Source organism: Hemiscyllium ocellatum (assembly GCF_020745735.1).
Source record: "Hemiscyllium ocellatum isolate sHemOce1 chromosome 27 unlocalized genomic scaffold, sHemOce1.pat.X.cur. SUPER_27_unloc_41, whole genome shotgun sequence".
NCBI classification, from domain to species: Eukaryota; Metazoa; Chordata; class Chondrichthyes; order Orectolobiformes; family Hemiscylliidae; genus Hemiscyllium; species Hemiscyllium ocellatum.
Genome location: NW_026867511.1, coordinates 168,980 through 185,021, shown reverse-complemented (window position 1 = coordinate 185,021; position 16,042 = coordinate 168,980). Strand labels below are relative to the sequence as shown.

Sequence of the window (16,042 nt, the reverse complement as noted above, 5' to 3'; positions counted from 1 at the left end):
CGAGTATGTTATTCTATATACAAACTATCCCGAACCCCTCAATTACATTATAGCCTGTATTACACACTCAGTTTTCTGTTATACTGGATGTAATCATCCTGATTGCCTCGATCAAATTTCCGTCTGGAGCTCACTTCTGATTGTGTTATTCTGTCAGTTAACAAACCCTATCTCTTGATTAGATTCCAGTCTATAAAACCCTTCCTTGAATTTGGCTACCTATCAGAAAATTTCCGTGTTTATTAATTTTGAACTTTTTTTCAGCGACCAATCTATAATCACTCTGTCTGATGTAAAATCACGGTCTTCCATGGCATATAATTTACCCAACATGGCATGCGATTGTTATCGCACCCCATTCTTAATGCAGGAGTCCCACGAGCACGCGCAATGCGTGCTTACAGGCACATGGGCTGGAGTTGGGAACATGCGCACTGATGGTCCGTAAGCCTGAAGGGAGAATGATGCCAATTTCGGTCCAACACTGACAGTGATGGTTTCGAGAAACTCCTCTCACAGATTAGATTAGATTACCTACAGTGTGGAAACAGGCTATAAGGCCCAACACCAACCCTCCAAAGAGAACCCACACAGACCCATTCCCCTACATTTACCCCTGCCTAATCCACCTAACGCTATGGACAATTTAGCATGGCCAATTCACCTAACCTGCACAGTTTTGGATTGTGGGAGGAAACCCACGCAGACACGGGGAGAATGTGCAAACTCCACACAGACAGTTACCTGAGGCGGGAACCACCGCCTGAGCCACCGCGCAGCCTTAACGGGCGGGGGGCATTTCCAGGCTTTTCCTCGAGTAATGTTTGAATGTTTGACTGGAGTTATGTGGTGAGTCTTTCTGACCTCTGTGTCATTCACGTGATAATTTTGGTGGTTTGTAGTTTGCTGCGACTGTTAAGCTGCACTCCTCAATCTTACTCATACATGGGACCTGAACGTCTTTCGCATCTATTTGCTATAACTAATTGTGCTGTTCTGAGATCCAGACTTCAGACCCCTGGAGTTGGATTCTAGAGTGTGGTGCTGGAAAAGCTCAGCAGGTCAGGCAGCATCCGAGGAGCAGGACAATCGATGTTTCGGGCAAAAGCCCTTCATCAGGAAACCCTGGGGTTCGATGTCAGTTTGAATGAGAATGTTGGGCATTTACTGAGCTCCCTGAGTTCAGAGGTTTAGAGCCGGAGAAGATGATAGAGATAGCGAGGGACAAGACTATGGGCAAAGACTGACATTTTATAATGGATCTGCTGCATCACCAGGAACCTGTGTGCATCAGCAGGCATAGCAATCATAGATTAAACGAAGTTAGTGTGAGGAAGGAGAGAAGCAGCCGTGACCTGGAACGAAAGGAGGTCACTGGACCTGAAATGTTGACTGTACTGTCTGCCCATTGATGCTACCAGACCTACTGAGGTTCTCCAGCAATTTTTGTTTTTGTTTCTGTTTCAGATTTCCAGCATCCACAGTTATTTGTTTCTTATTCAGCAATTTGGATGATCTCAGATTTATGGAGAGTAGAATGTTTCAGGCCTTCAGGTGTGTGACAGAAGAATCAAAATCAAGAGGTGACAAAGGCATAGTGTAATTTTCAGAAGCAGATAAAATGAGGTGGGGCAGGGTCAGAAATTATTCCTGAGATTTGAAGAGGTGGTCCCAATGAAAGTGTGGGCATGCAGCTGGTAGCTCATCTGAGAGGTAAAGCATTTACCAAGCTTTCAAGCGGCTACTTCAGCCTCACACATTTGGCATGAGGATAGATGGAAGTGGTGCTGGAGAGTGGTGTTTGCAGCGTGATTTGGACACAATGGATTTAAACTTCTCATTCTTTAATTGTGCAAGAGTTTCAAGTATCTAGAATTGGGTGTTGGGCAGATGGAGGCAGTGCGAACCTCAGAGAGAAACTTGAGGACAATGATTTTCACATTTTCACTTTACTTGTTTTATTTCCAGCCAAGTTGACTCTCTCTGTCTGATGGTTGACAGGCTGGGAGATTATGGGTTGGGCCTTGATCGACTGAATGTTTTTTTAGATTAGATTAGATTACTTACAGTGTGGAAACAGGCCCTTCCGCCCAACAAGTCCACACCGATCCGCCGAAGCGCAACCCACCCATTCCCCTACATTTCCCCCTTTACCTAACACTACGGGCAATTTAGCATGGCCAATTCACCTGGCCTGCACATCTTTGTGACTGTGGGAGGAAACCGGAGGAAACCCACGCAGATACGGGGAGAACGTGCAAACTCCACACAGTCAGTCGCCTGAGTTGGGAATTGAACACGGGTCTCTGGCGCTGTGAGGCAGCAGTGCTAACCACTGTGCCACCATACCCCCCACCGTGTTCGGGAAGGTGTAAAAGGCCGGGGCGGGGTGATGGTGTGGGGGGGGTGGGGATGCGGTTGGGCGGGTGGGATAGTTGGCGGGGGGTGTCAAAGCTTCAATAGAAATCCAGCAGAACTGAGAACAGACAACACCTAGCTCTGTGGGAACGGGAGACCAACAGAGGACAGATAAATCAGGACCTGGAATCCAAACTGACATCAGACTACCATGTTATCAGTGCTTTGATTTGCATTGCCAACCCTCTACCTTTACCAAAGGTTTGATTTGATTTGAATGTCACGTACCCTCAATATTCAGGATCTAATCCTTGTCATCCTAAAACCACAGCTCTGTACTGACCCTCTGTACACACTTATTTTCTTCAGTCAATTCGTTCACTTTTCTTACAGTGCAGCAAATATTCAGACACAGTCTTTAGTTTCAATTTTTGTGATCTTTTCAATCCAGCTTTGATTGGTAGTACATTTATTCCCCTTGTCCCTTTGTTCTCTGACATTCACTTTTCACATTACTTCATTGCTCACCTGCCTTGATTTGGATTGCCCTTAATGTCCAGGGATGTGCAGGTTAGATAGGTTAGCCATGGGAAATGCAGAGTTATCGGTTCATAGTAAGAGAAGCAGGAGTCGGCTATTTGGCGTGTCGAACCTGCTCCACCATTCATTCAGATGAAGGCTGATCTATCCATCATCTGAGCTCCTCCTACCTGCATTATTCCATCTACCCTTAATTCCCCTCCATGCAATATCCTATCCAACTGTGTCTTGAATATAATTAATGAAGCTGCCTCATCTGCTCCCTTGGGCAGAGAATTCCACAGTGTCACACGAATTACAGCATGGAAAGAGACCCTTCAGTCCAACTCATCCATGTTGACCAGTTATCCTAAACAGTCTAGTCCCATTTGCTAGCGCTTGGCCCATATCCCGCGATACCCTTCCTATTCATGAACCCGTCCAGATGCCTTTTAAGTGTCTTAATTATACTAGCCTCCACGACTTCCTCAAGCAGCTAATTCCATGCCCGCAACATGCTCTGCATGAAAGAGTTGTACATTGACTTCAGTGATTCGAAAGGGTAAAATATCTGCACATGGCGAGTCTAGGTGTTTCATCGCAAAAGATGAAATTACCTTTCAGTTAAAAACAAATCAAGAAATTTCAGGAGGAACGGAGAAGGTCAGGCAACATCTATGGAAAGAGAATCAGACACAGCATTTCAGAATTCCGTTTTCTCCGACAGGTGCTGTCAAACCTGCCGATTTTCTCTTTTTTGGCTCGGGTTCTCAGCATCCGCAGTCCTTTACGTTAGACAATAATACAACTCAGCAGCTCCTTTGTGGAGAAGGGTTCCGTTTGGATATCATTTTCCTGACCCCATTAAACCGCACACAGCCACGAAGCCAAGGTAGAGCAGCGAACTAAACGTCCCTGGGTGGGTTCGAACTACCAACCTTTTGGTTGAACAGCCAAACGCGCGGACCAATTGCGCCACAGAGACAAGCAACGTCGGGGGCAGCGCCATCGCTTAGGGGAGGCTATTAGTAAATTCATAATTCAGCCACCCCGCCGAGAATTACAATTGTCGTCTATCACTTTTACTTTTCCTTAATAATGCCTGGGACATTCATTGTGGAGACACCGGGGACAGTCTGATCCCACCCTCTGCAGACACATCCATGTCACGAGGAACTAGTTTTCTTACTCCGGGAACGTCGCCCTTCGAGCCTTTCAGTGTTTTGCCTGTTCCCGAGTTCCCTCATTGGCTCGGAGGCGAGAAGGGGTTTGAATTCCTGATGTGCACGAACGACAATTATTTCAATGTCTCAGATCAGTTCATGTCCCGAGAACATCAGAGTCAATCTCCCGGCCTCTTCAACAAGGGGACGGTGTCTGGACTGTCTCTGCTCAGTCGGACGGTTCATCTTTCATTCTCATCTAAATCCGCTTCCCAAAGACTTTCTAAAGGTTCACAAAGCTGGAGACTGGGATTTCTGTTTTGTTTCATGAACATTTTTCCATTTCCTAACTGACAATATTTTGCCAAAATCTCTTCCCAAGTGTACGCCATGCCTAATTTACAGGGATGAAGAATTTCCATTGTGGGGAGACATTCCTAAGGTTGGGAATGTTTGCTTTGGAGCAAAGAAGGTTAACTGGAGATTTCCTGGGGCTGTTGGTAATGATGGGAGAAGAAGCGGTGGGAATGGGCAGATTAATGATCAGAAGAACCAATTGCCACTGACCAGAGTCAGTTCCCAGAGGACAGGAATTGAAGTTCTTGAATGAAAAGCAGCACTTGTGCCTAATAAACACAGAGAATACTGCAGAAAGCCGACAGGTCGTGCATCATCTGTGGAAAGGTAAACAGAGTTGACGTTTTGAGTCTGGTACGCTGTTTGTTCCGAACTCGAGTTTCCTGCATGGCAATCAATTCCCAGACATGAGAAAACGGGACTTTGTTGAGACAGGTTTTGTGAAGTTTGAGCGATAATGCAACCAACAGGAAGTCATTTAAAATCGCCAGCGAAGAAAGCATAGCCAGCAGGTTACCACCCTGGGTGGGGGAGCCCCAAAGGATCTCTACGCCAGCACCTTAAGTATTCGGTCACAACTACACGCCCAAAGTTATGATCTAAAATTTCTCATGGAATTGCTCTAACAGGAAAGGTGAGTACTGGACTTGTCCTGTCCGCGCCATAGACCCAACGTATCCTGTTCCCCTGGATTTGATCAGGACAGAGGAGGCTGATGGGAGATCGATTTGAACTACACACATTGATGAGGGACAGAGCGGGTGGGAAGGATCCATTTCCGTGCGCAGAGAGATGAATAATCAGGGTCGGAACTAAGGAGCCACTTCAAGAAATTTGGTGTTCATTCAGCAAAGCTAATGTAGAACTGTTCACAGAAAATGGTGATGAAAGTCTCTCGAGTTATTTTGATGAGAAGTGTTCATGATGTTAATACAATCGAAAGGATGAAGGAAGATTGGTAAATGTATTTGGTGACAGTTCTGTTGATGCCCTGTGAGCGAAACCTGGATCTGATGGAATAAAAGGGACATTAACAATATCGATCTGAAATTGGATACGTGACAAGAAACAGAGCCATTATTGACAGTTGGCTTTTGAACTGGAGAAGGTTTCTCGTGAAATTAGCTTGAGGCTTGAGGTATGCAAGGTCAAGATAATTTAGGTAAAATACGGAAACGCTATCCTCATTAGCAGACAGTGAAAGGATTACAAGACATAAATTAAGCATTTTCGACAAGTGGTACAGGGGACTGGGAAGAAAAGTATTATAAACTGTGAACAACAAAGTTCTGGAGCACAACACTTACATCCAAAGACTGAAAACATCCAGGTCCTGATTAATCAGATTGCATTGTGGTGCTTTTCTGCAAAACATCCACTTGCAATATCCGACAAAAGAGTAACAAAACCCATCCCTGTCAGCCCAGGATAGAAAATCCGAAGGGATGAAGGTTTGCTTATTTTCTGAAGATTCACAAAACTAAGACTGGTTTTGGGGACTGTTTCCTTTCCACTCCCAGGAGCCGCAGTGGTTGAGGCGTTGAGTTGGGGAAAGTAAAATGTGCCCGTGAGCAGCGTGTGAGGCTATTTCAGCTTCCGCTGTGACTTGACTCCGATGTTCTGAGGGACATTTATTGACGCGAGACAGTGAAAAGATTCTCATTCCCGCAGATCGGGAATTCAAACCGTATGCCGGCTTCAGGACAATGAGAAAGATTAATTGGGGTGTGTGAAGAAGCTGTGAGCTGCATTTCAAACAGGTAGGTGGAGACATTGCGCCCCTGGCCCTGTGCGTATCTAACGCCACCATGCTGCAGAATTCCTGTCCTCTGGTAACTGACTAACACGGACATGCGCAGCAATGGGAACATTCACAAGGTCAACAACCAAAGATAATCACCGTGACTGCTTCCCTTCCACAGTCCCAACTTTGTGAAGCAGTATCTTTCACTGGCAAAGGAAACACCCTTGTCCTCAGGTGCCTGCTTCATTTCGATCACGATTTCATGTCCCTCACTGTTCTAGTCTCATTTGCAGACACTTGTGTCAAAAGAAGCTCTGCGGATATCTGCTTGTTCCACCCGAACAGGCAGTGGGTTGCAGATTCCCACCAGTCCCAATGTGAGTGAAATAGTTTTCCCCCTCCACTGACTTGAATCTTAAAGAAGCCGGGGAGCAAGCTCCCTTTCTTTTCGACGACATTTCTCATTTTGTAGTCGGCAGGGGTCACACCTGCGTGGGGAAACCGCAATGGGTTTCAAGTCCATCGCATAAACCACTCAGCCCACGAATACAGAACTACACTGACAGCTTCACTTCCCAGGTCTGTCTGGCTGCGGAGCTGAGAAAGAGTGAATCATCGCAGAGTTTGTTTGAATCCATTCACTTCAGTGATTCGAAAGGGTTAAATATCTGCACACGGCGAGTCCAGGTGTTTCATCACAAAAGATGAAATGAACTTTCAGTTAAAACCAAATCTAGAAATTTCAGGAGGAACGGAGAAGGTCAGGCAACATCTATGGAAAGAGAATCAGACTCAGCATTTCAGAATTCCGTTTTCTCCGGCAGGTGCTGTCAAACCTGCCGAGTTTCTCGTTTTTTGTCTCGGGTTCTCAGCATCCGCAGTCCCTTACGTTAGACAATAATACAACTCAGAAACCCCTTTGTGGAGGGGGTTTCCGTTTGGATATCATTCGCCTTACCCCATTACAGTTCGCACAGCCGCGAAGCCAAGAGAGAGCAGCGAACTAAGCGTCCCTGGGTGGGCTCGAACCACCAACCTTTTGATTAACAGCCGAAGGCGCTGACCAATTGCGCCATAGAGACAGGCGATGTCTGAGGCTGCGCCATCGCTTAGGGGAGGCTATTAGTGAATTCATAATTCAGCCTGCCCCGCCTAGAATTACAATTGTCGTCTATCACTTTTACTTTTCCTTAATAATGCCTGGGACATTCATTGTGGAGACACCGGGGACAGTCTGATCCCACCCTCTGCAGAAAGAGAGGGGGAAGAAACAGAACAGACATGAACTGTTGATCTCCGTTGTAACTCATAACGTAAAATCCTTGTAGTGCGATCACTTCCCTTAAGCATGAAAAGAAGACGTTAGCGGCCGTCAGCTTGTAGCGCAACTGACTCCAGATCAATAAGTTGCGTGTTCAAATCGCGTCAGGCTTACTAAAAGTCTGCTTCTCACATTTCAAATCAAGGAATGATTGCGTTCACTCCCGATATCTGTTGAGGCAAATCTTCGTTGCGGAAACTTTCGATCACACGTGAGGCTTTGCTGTCAGTTTGATTTGTGAACACTGTGTCAGGGAGGTGGTGTGCCCAGTGTTTCGGTCAATGCTCAGCTCCCCACAATGTGAGAATGAAAACACAGCCGCTTCGTTCAGTTGGTGACAGCGCGGTGTGAATAACATTATACCGATGTTTTTACAACATAATCTAGAGATTGCCAGTTGTGTGTTTCAATCTATCAGGAGGTCCCAGCTCATCCTGTCATAGCAGAGTGACAGCGAGTTCAGATAGAAATGTTTACCACCAACAACAAATTATTTCCTCTCACTGGACACTGTTAAAATTATCTTTATTCAACACAAGGAGCGGAAACTACAGTCTGACGGCCTCTCTCCACATCAACGGTGAGCCTGAATTTTATAAACGGTGTCAGTAAAATCCAATGGACGACACTGATTTGGTTTAATAGTTTTTTTTGCCGAGCATAATTCACCGAGAGGATGCTGCTGTGTGAAACAGTATGGGGAATTACTGCAGGGCCTCCTGCACATGGAACACACCGAAACTGATGTGTTTCACCTTCACCAGTTTATTGCGATCTCGGAGAAGAGAGGTTTGATGATTCGGATCATAGGAGGCCGACAGAGAGCAGGAGAAGAGCACTCAGACCTTCACAAGCTTGTCACCACAGTTGGGTCATCGTGGCCCGTGTATCAGTATGGGACAGTAATCTGCATCTACTGACTGGAAGCACAGCAAGTTGGAGTGCTGGTGGGACTATCACACAGGAGGAAACGGCTTCGACAGATCAACTGGAGTGGCTCCCAATGCGCAACTCCGCTCACCTCAACTGAATAACTGTAAATAACTTACTCAGTGATTCAAATGAATACTCAGTTTTGAATCTGCATTGTGGCATGGACCTTCGAGAATGATGTCAAAACACCTTCATTGCTGTGATGGAGTATCCTGTTGGGCAGAATATATCCGTTGTCAAATTTCCTACGTTCTGTTTGTCCCACTCCGGTTTCACTCAGAATCACAAAATGTGTGACAGCGCAGACTGAGGCCATGCAGCCCACCTTAGCTCTGCTGGATCAACACAATATGTAAATAAGTGTCTCATTCTGTCGCCTTCTCCCTGTAAATCTGCACATTGTTACATTGAACATGCCCACCGAATTCCCTTTTGTGTCCATTGAATCTGTCTCTTTGTCACTGTCAGACAGCGACTGACTGACCCCACTCCCTGTGCGAAAACGGTCTTCCTAGTGTCACTTTTACTTATTTTCCTGATGACTTTCAATCTCTGCCAAATCGTTCTCGATCCTTTCTGGCCTGGGAGCATTTTCACTGCATTATTGTCTCTGTCTAAAACCCTCATGACGTGGAAAACTTCAATGAGGCCAGCTTTCAGGCCTCTGTTCTCCAAAGAGAGTTGCCCCAAACTTTCCAATCTCCCTTCATTGCTGACATTCCTCAGGACGGCACCATTCACGTTAACATGTTCAGCGCCGTCTGCAAACACTTCACTTCCCCGCTTCCTGAAGTATCACACTCAGAATTGAGCGTAATACAGGTGGAAGATTCATTCAGACTCGGATTGCGCCGGCGAAAAATCTGCAATACTTGTTTTCACTTTGAACATGTGTTTCCCTTCGCCGTGTTCACTGCAATGGCAGCTTTTGCGCCGTCCCTAATTCAGGCAGTCCGATCTCATTTAACGAAGCGTCTTTTTGAGAAAATTGATCGGGTATTTTTGCTCTGGTCAATTTAAGAAAAGATGGTTCGCCTGGGATTGGAACCCGGCAACTCTCACACGTCTGCATTCGCGAGAAGACCCAAAGCTAGAATCATATGCCAGACTAACGAGCCACCAGCCATGGGTGCAGCCACCTCCTGAAGCAGCTGAGACTTGCTCAGTACGAAATACATTGTACGTTGCTCCCAGAACTGCAAGCAAGGAAGAGTTTCAAGAACATCTGCTTCTCAATCTGTCTCCCTGCTCCCAGGACGCTGCTGTTTGTCCCGTCCCCAGGGACCGGACTCTCTCCACTGGTGGATAATTGAACCATTTTATTTCTCCTTGCAAGCTGTCCTGGTGGAAGAAGGAGCCCACACGCTCTTCTGCTCTCTCTCACTAGTTGTTGAGGCAGGATAAGTCAGTTACAGAAATGCGTAGGAAATGGGGAACTTTGAGCTTGTTCCAAAGGTCCTGTTAACGGACCGAAAGATGCTGTGTTGTCGGGACCAAGAGAAATGGAGACCCTTCCCTCAGGTAAATTGATATGAGTGCATTTTTATGCAGCCTGCTTGGTGTTCAGAATTTGTCTTGACACAGCAATCCTACAGAGAGTCTTTTATTACACGGGCGTCGGTTTCTTTACCGCAGGAAATAGACAAAAACAGCATGTGTTTCAACTTCACCGGTTCATTGCCATCTGAGAGAAGAGGTTTCACACTTGAGATCAGAACACACCGACAGAAAACTGGACAACACGACTCAGAGCTCCACAAGCGTGCCAGAATAACTGTGTAAATTTGAGTTGTGTATCGATGTGACACATTGAGCTCAGATACACGAAGTTTTGGGAAGCAGATGACAAGGTAAAGGAGAGAGCAGAGCGCCGTTATAGGGGAAAGCTGCTGAAGACGACATTGAGTAAATAAGTGAAAATGGTTTCCCTTCTGGGTTGTGATCCTAACATGCACCCGCTGTGCCATTCTCCTGCATTGCACGGCAGCTTTCCCGAGTACTCAGTGAAAAGTATTCAGCTTTTCAGTTGGCGTGTGTCTTGCACGTTCGAGAATGAAATCAAAAGATCTTCACTGCTGTAGTGTCATGTGCTGTTGTGCAGACATATCGCCGATGTGCAAATATAAACTCAGGGGGTAATGTACACTGGAGACTCTGGAGACAAAGAAAAAACCATGATCTCATTCGACGTGACGGCACTGTTCACTTCAATTGACAAAACCCTGGCCAGAGAAACAATAGCCAACCTACTGGACATACATAACAGAACACAGGAGGCCGAACCTATCAACAAGGACGGCATACTTAAACTACTGGACCTGTGCCTCACTACACACTTTACATTCAACAATCAGATATACAAATCAACGGAACACCCATGGGATCACCAATCTCGGGACTCATAGCAGAGGCAGTTATGCAAAGGTTAGAACAAACAGCCCTACCACAAATCCAACCCAAACTCTGGATCAGATATGTCGATGACACCTTTGTAATCATCAAAAACACAGAAATAGAAAAAACACACCGAATCATCAACGCCACACTCACAGGAATCCGATTCACGAGAGAAGAGGAAAAGGATAGCCAACTCCCATTAGTAGAGAGAACACCTAACGGAGAATTCACCACAAGGGTACACAGGAAACCAACACACACAGACCAAGTCCTAAACTATGCAAGTAACCACCCCAACACACACAAACGAAGCTGCATCAGGACACTATTCAAAAGAGCCACAACACACTGCAGTACACCAGAACTGCGAAAAGAGGAAGAGGAACACCTATACAAGGTATTCGCCAAAAACGGATACCCACGCAATTTTATCACCAGATGCCTAAGAGATAGACCACGGAACGAGGACATGCCACAACCAAAAGGACTAGCCACACTACCATATGTCAGGAGCGTCTCAGAACTGACAGCCAGACTACTGCGACCCTTAGGACTCATAACGGCACACAAACCAACAGCCACGCTCAGAGAACAACTTACTAGAACAAAGGACCCAATACCCAGCATGAGCCAAACTAACGTAGTTTACAAAATACCATGCAAGGACTGCACAAAACACTATATAGGACAAACAGGAAGACAGCTAACAATCCGCATCCATGAACATCAGCTAGCCACAAAACGACACGACCAGCTATCCTTAGTAGCCATACACTCAGACAACAAGCAACATGAATTCGACTGGGAAAGCACTACTATCATAGGGCAAGCCAGACAGAGAACAGCCAGAGAATTCCTAGAAGCATGGCATTCATCCCCAAACTCCATCAACAGACACATCGACCTGGACCCCATATACAAACCACTACAACGGACAGCTGAAACTGACACCCGGAAGCGGCAAGAACAAACCACTACAAATACCGGAAGAAACATCAAAGAAGCGCTTCGCAGGAGGCTCCAGAGCACTGATGATGTCTCCTAGCCAGGGGACGAAACGTTTGCAACAAAAACTTCCAGCTCGGCGAACAGAACCACAACTCTGAGCCAGTTGAAACTTGCTCAGCGTGAAATACATTGCTCCAAGAATTGCAAGCAGCAAAGCGTTTCCACAACATCTGCTTGTCATTCTGTCCCCGGGGCGCTGATGTTTGTCTCATCCCCAGGAATTGGACTCTCTGTACTGGCAGATAATTAAACCATTTTGTTTCTACTCGCAAGCTGTTCTGGGGGTGAGGGAAGAGTCCATTCGCTCTTCTGCTGTCTCTCTCAATCACTTGAAGTGAGAGAAATCACTTACACTAATGCGTGGGAAGTGAGTAACTTTGAATATGAATTTCCTCCAAAGGTCTATTATCGGAGAGATAGAAAGATGCTGTGCTGGCGAGACAGAGAGAAATCGACACCAAGCACTCTTCCCTCAAGTAAATTCACATTGTTGTACAGCCTGCTTGGTGTTCAGAAATCGTCTTCACGCAGCAATCTTACAGAAAGTCGATTGCAAAGTGGGCATCGCTTTCTTTGCTGCGACTGCGCAGCAGTTAACATCTGAGTCCCAAGTGTCCCAGATGAAGAGAATCCGAGTGAAACCTTCACTCACTGAGTGTCATCCCCATGGCCCTGAGCTGAGGGACTGCAGGCAGTCCAACACGGAAGGGACGGTTAAAAATGAACCAGTTTTGCTCCCTCAGCCTCCCTGTCCCAGAGACAGGCAGTGGGACGGCATAAACACGTTGCACCATTCTCGCGCAGATAGAAGCCGTTCAGCCCATCGAGTCCACGGCGACTCTCTGTCACTTGCCTCTCTCTGAGGTGATTCACAATCAGTGATATCTGTCCTCATAGGAAGGAACTGTATCTGAGTGGTTATACGGTTTCTGACATACTTATCGTCTTGTCATTCACGTCCGACCCGGCGTGGCGATCAATGCAGGGAATGGATGGAAGAACAAGGCATGCGTTTCAACTTAATTAGCTCATTGGCATTGAGAAGAAGTGGTTTTGCGAATCAGTTCATAGGAAACCGACGAAGAACAGGAGAAGACCACTCAGACCTCCATAAAGCATGTTACTAGAATCGTGTGAGTTCCCCGAGAGTATCGGTATGATACAGGGTATTCAGACACTCAGGCAGTAGGTGCAAAGTCAAGATATAGAATATAGCACAGCCCCCGTTCAAAAGGAAGCCGCTCAAGGAGACATTGCACTACAGCGGAGGATGACTTCAATCCATCGACCTCGGGGCTATGAGCCCACCACACAACCACTACGCCACTCTGCTCCTACACGCCGAGAGTTTTCCACAGGTCGATTCGAGACTGATGTCAAAGATCTCCTCTGCTACCGTATCATGTGCTGTTGCGCAGATGTATGGAAGCTGTGTAAATATAAACTTTTTCCTAACTTCCCACATTCTGTTGGTCGAATTGTGATTCCATTCTGAATCACAGCATGTGTCACAGCACAGACGGAGGCCATGCGGCCCACCTTCGCTCTGCTGGTTCGACACAGTAAGTAAACGTGGGTCTCTATTCGTATCATTCTCTTTCCTTCTCCATGTAATTCTGCACAGTGTTACTTTAAACATGACCACCGAATTCCCGTTTGCGTCTATTCAATCTGTCTCTTTGTCAGTGTCAGTTAGGGATTTACTGAACGCAACCACTCCCTGTACGAAAGCGTTCTTCCCAATGTCACTTTTAGTTCTTTTCCTCATGACTTGTTGCCGATCCTTTCAGGCGTGGGAGCATTTTGACTACATCACTTTCTCTGTCTAAACTTTGCATGACTTGGAAAGCTTCAACCAGGCCAGATTTCAAACTTCTCTTCTCCGAGGAGAGCTGTCCCAAATTTCCAATCTTGCTTCAGTGCTGACATTCCTTAAACACGGCACCACTGACGTCAACGCAATATTCCATCATTTCACTTCCTTGCCTTCTCCCCAATTTGTACTCCAAGCGGTAAAAACAATGACTGCAGATGCTGGAAACCAGATTCTGGATTAGTGGTGCTGGAAAAGCACAGCCGTTCAGGCAGCATCCGAGGAGCAGTAAAATCGACGTTTCGGGCAAAAGTCCACACTTTAGCGAAGGTACTTTTTGAGAAAGTTAACCGGGCACTCTTGCACAAGTCAGGAAACGCGGGCTCGTCCGGGATTTCGCGCAGGTCTACATAGTAGAAGACCCAAAGCGAGAATCATACCCCGAGACCAACGAGCCACACCGAGAGCACACAAGCACCCCCGCTCCACCTCTTTAACCAGCTGAGTCTTGCTCAGTGTGAAATACATTTGACATTGCTCTGAGAATTGCAAGCGGCAAAGAGTTTCCCGAACAGCTGCTTCTCATTCTGTCTCCCTACTGCTGTTTGTCCCGGACCCAGAAACCGGGCTCCTTCCACTGGCAGAAAGTTAAACCGTTTTGTTTCGCAACTTTTCTCTGACACCGGAGTGAACCTTGATAAGCATTGCCCTCCGCAACATAGGGTACAGAGAACAACAGAAGACCACTCAGACCTCCACCAGTGTGTCATCTCAATTGTGCACTTTGGGCCATTGTATCAATGTGAAATATTTATGTCAAAGTTTTTTTGGGAAAAAAAGAAAAGGCGAGGTGCTGAACAGTGCGCCGTTCTACGGAAAAGCTGCTAAAGACGACACTGAGTGAAAAGGAGAGATGGTTTCCCTTCTGGGTGATGCTCCCATCATGGACCCGCAGACATATCGCCGTCCTGCAAGTATAAACTCTGTCTAAGTTGCGCCATTCTGTTTTTTTCGAGCTGTGATTTCGCGCAAAAGTACAAAATGTCAACACTCACAATGTTCAAACTTTACAAAGTTCTCAGAGATATATTTAGCGAACACCTGGAAGAAATTGTCCCAAAAGTACCTGGGGAATTTCGGTTTGAGGGCTGCTGAACTTTAAGTAGAATGAAGGGACACAAGAAAAATTAAATTTAAACTGTAAAACACACGTAACCGCGTCTACAAACAGACACTGACAAGCAGCCCCGATCTGCTCTGCCGAGAGAGTGAAGACTGTTCACTCGTTTGTCGCTGCAGAAGCAATCATCCCAACACATGCAAACAAATCTGCATCAGGATGCGATTTCAACGCTCTACATCACACTGCAGCACCCAGGAATGGCGAAGATCAATAAACAACTGTAAAGCGCTTTGCAGAAGAACGGAGAGCCCGTAGCCCAGCTGAAAACTGCTCCCCTGACCGAGAATCGAACCCGGGCCGCGGCGGTGAGTGCGCCAAATCCTAACCACTAGACCACCAGGGGAACATTGAGCCGCCCTTGGAGCTCTGCTGAAAATGGCCTCGCTGCCCGGGAATCGAACCCGGGCTGCGGCAGTAAGAAGACTTTCACCGGTACATCCATCAATGTAATCTTTTTATGTCCATTGCTCCCGATGCGATCGCTACAACATTGGGGAGACTTAGAGTCAAGTCACATCTCCGGGACTCTCCTGCGCGCCTTCATTGGAAAAAAGCGTGGAGTGGACCCGGAAGCTGGTGTAGCGCAAGCTAACCTGGGTAGGTTTTGCTTCCTATAAATGCGCGCAGGAGAATAACCCGAGGCTCTACAGGGGTAGTCCGTCCCACCCGCCCTCCTCCTCTAACCTTATAATAAGATCCGTTATGGTAAGGAGGTAAGTGCTGCATTTTGCTTGTTCTACTCTTCAGACTTCGTTTTTTTTAAAGGTTATTTTAGAGGGATGGCAGTGAAGACAGTGCAATGTTCCTCTTGCAACATGTTTGAGGGGAGGGATGCCATGGTCGTCCCTGCTGATTACACTTGCCATAAGTGCACCCATCTCCAGCTCCTCCAAGACCGCCTTCGGGAACGGGAGCTGGAGTTGGATGAAATTAGAATCATTCGGGAGGCAGAGGGGGTCATAGATCGGAGCTTTAGGGAAGTAGCAACTCCAAAGATTGCAGACAGATGGGTGACAGTGAGGGGTACTTGGAGATAGCAGCCCGTGCAGCGACCCCTGCGGTCGTTCCCCTGAAGAACAAGTGTATCATTTTGGATACTTGTAGGGGGGACGACTTACCGGGGTAAGCAGTGGGGTTCAGGCCTCTGGCACGGAGCCTGTTCCCGATGCTCAGAAGGGAAGGTTGGAAAAGAGCAGAGCAATAGTTATTGGGGACTAGATAGTTTGGGGCACAGATATGTGGTTTT

At 46.7% G+C, this 16,042-nt stretch overlaps 1 protein-coding gene and 1 non-coding gene across 2 annotated transcripts in view; one reads left to right on the top strand and one right to left on the bottom strand.

Annotated features, from left to right (window-relative positions):
* Window positions 1-16,042, top strand: part of LOC132808329 (zinc finger protein 239-like) — an 85,713-nt gene that overhangs the window by 29,185 nt on the left and 40,486 nt on the right. The window lies entirely within an intron of this gene.
* trnan-guu (transfer RNA asparagine (anticodon GUU)) lies at window positions 7,150-7,223 on the bottom strand. The gene has a single exon. It is a non-coding gene; the product is annotated as a tRNA-Asn (tRNA).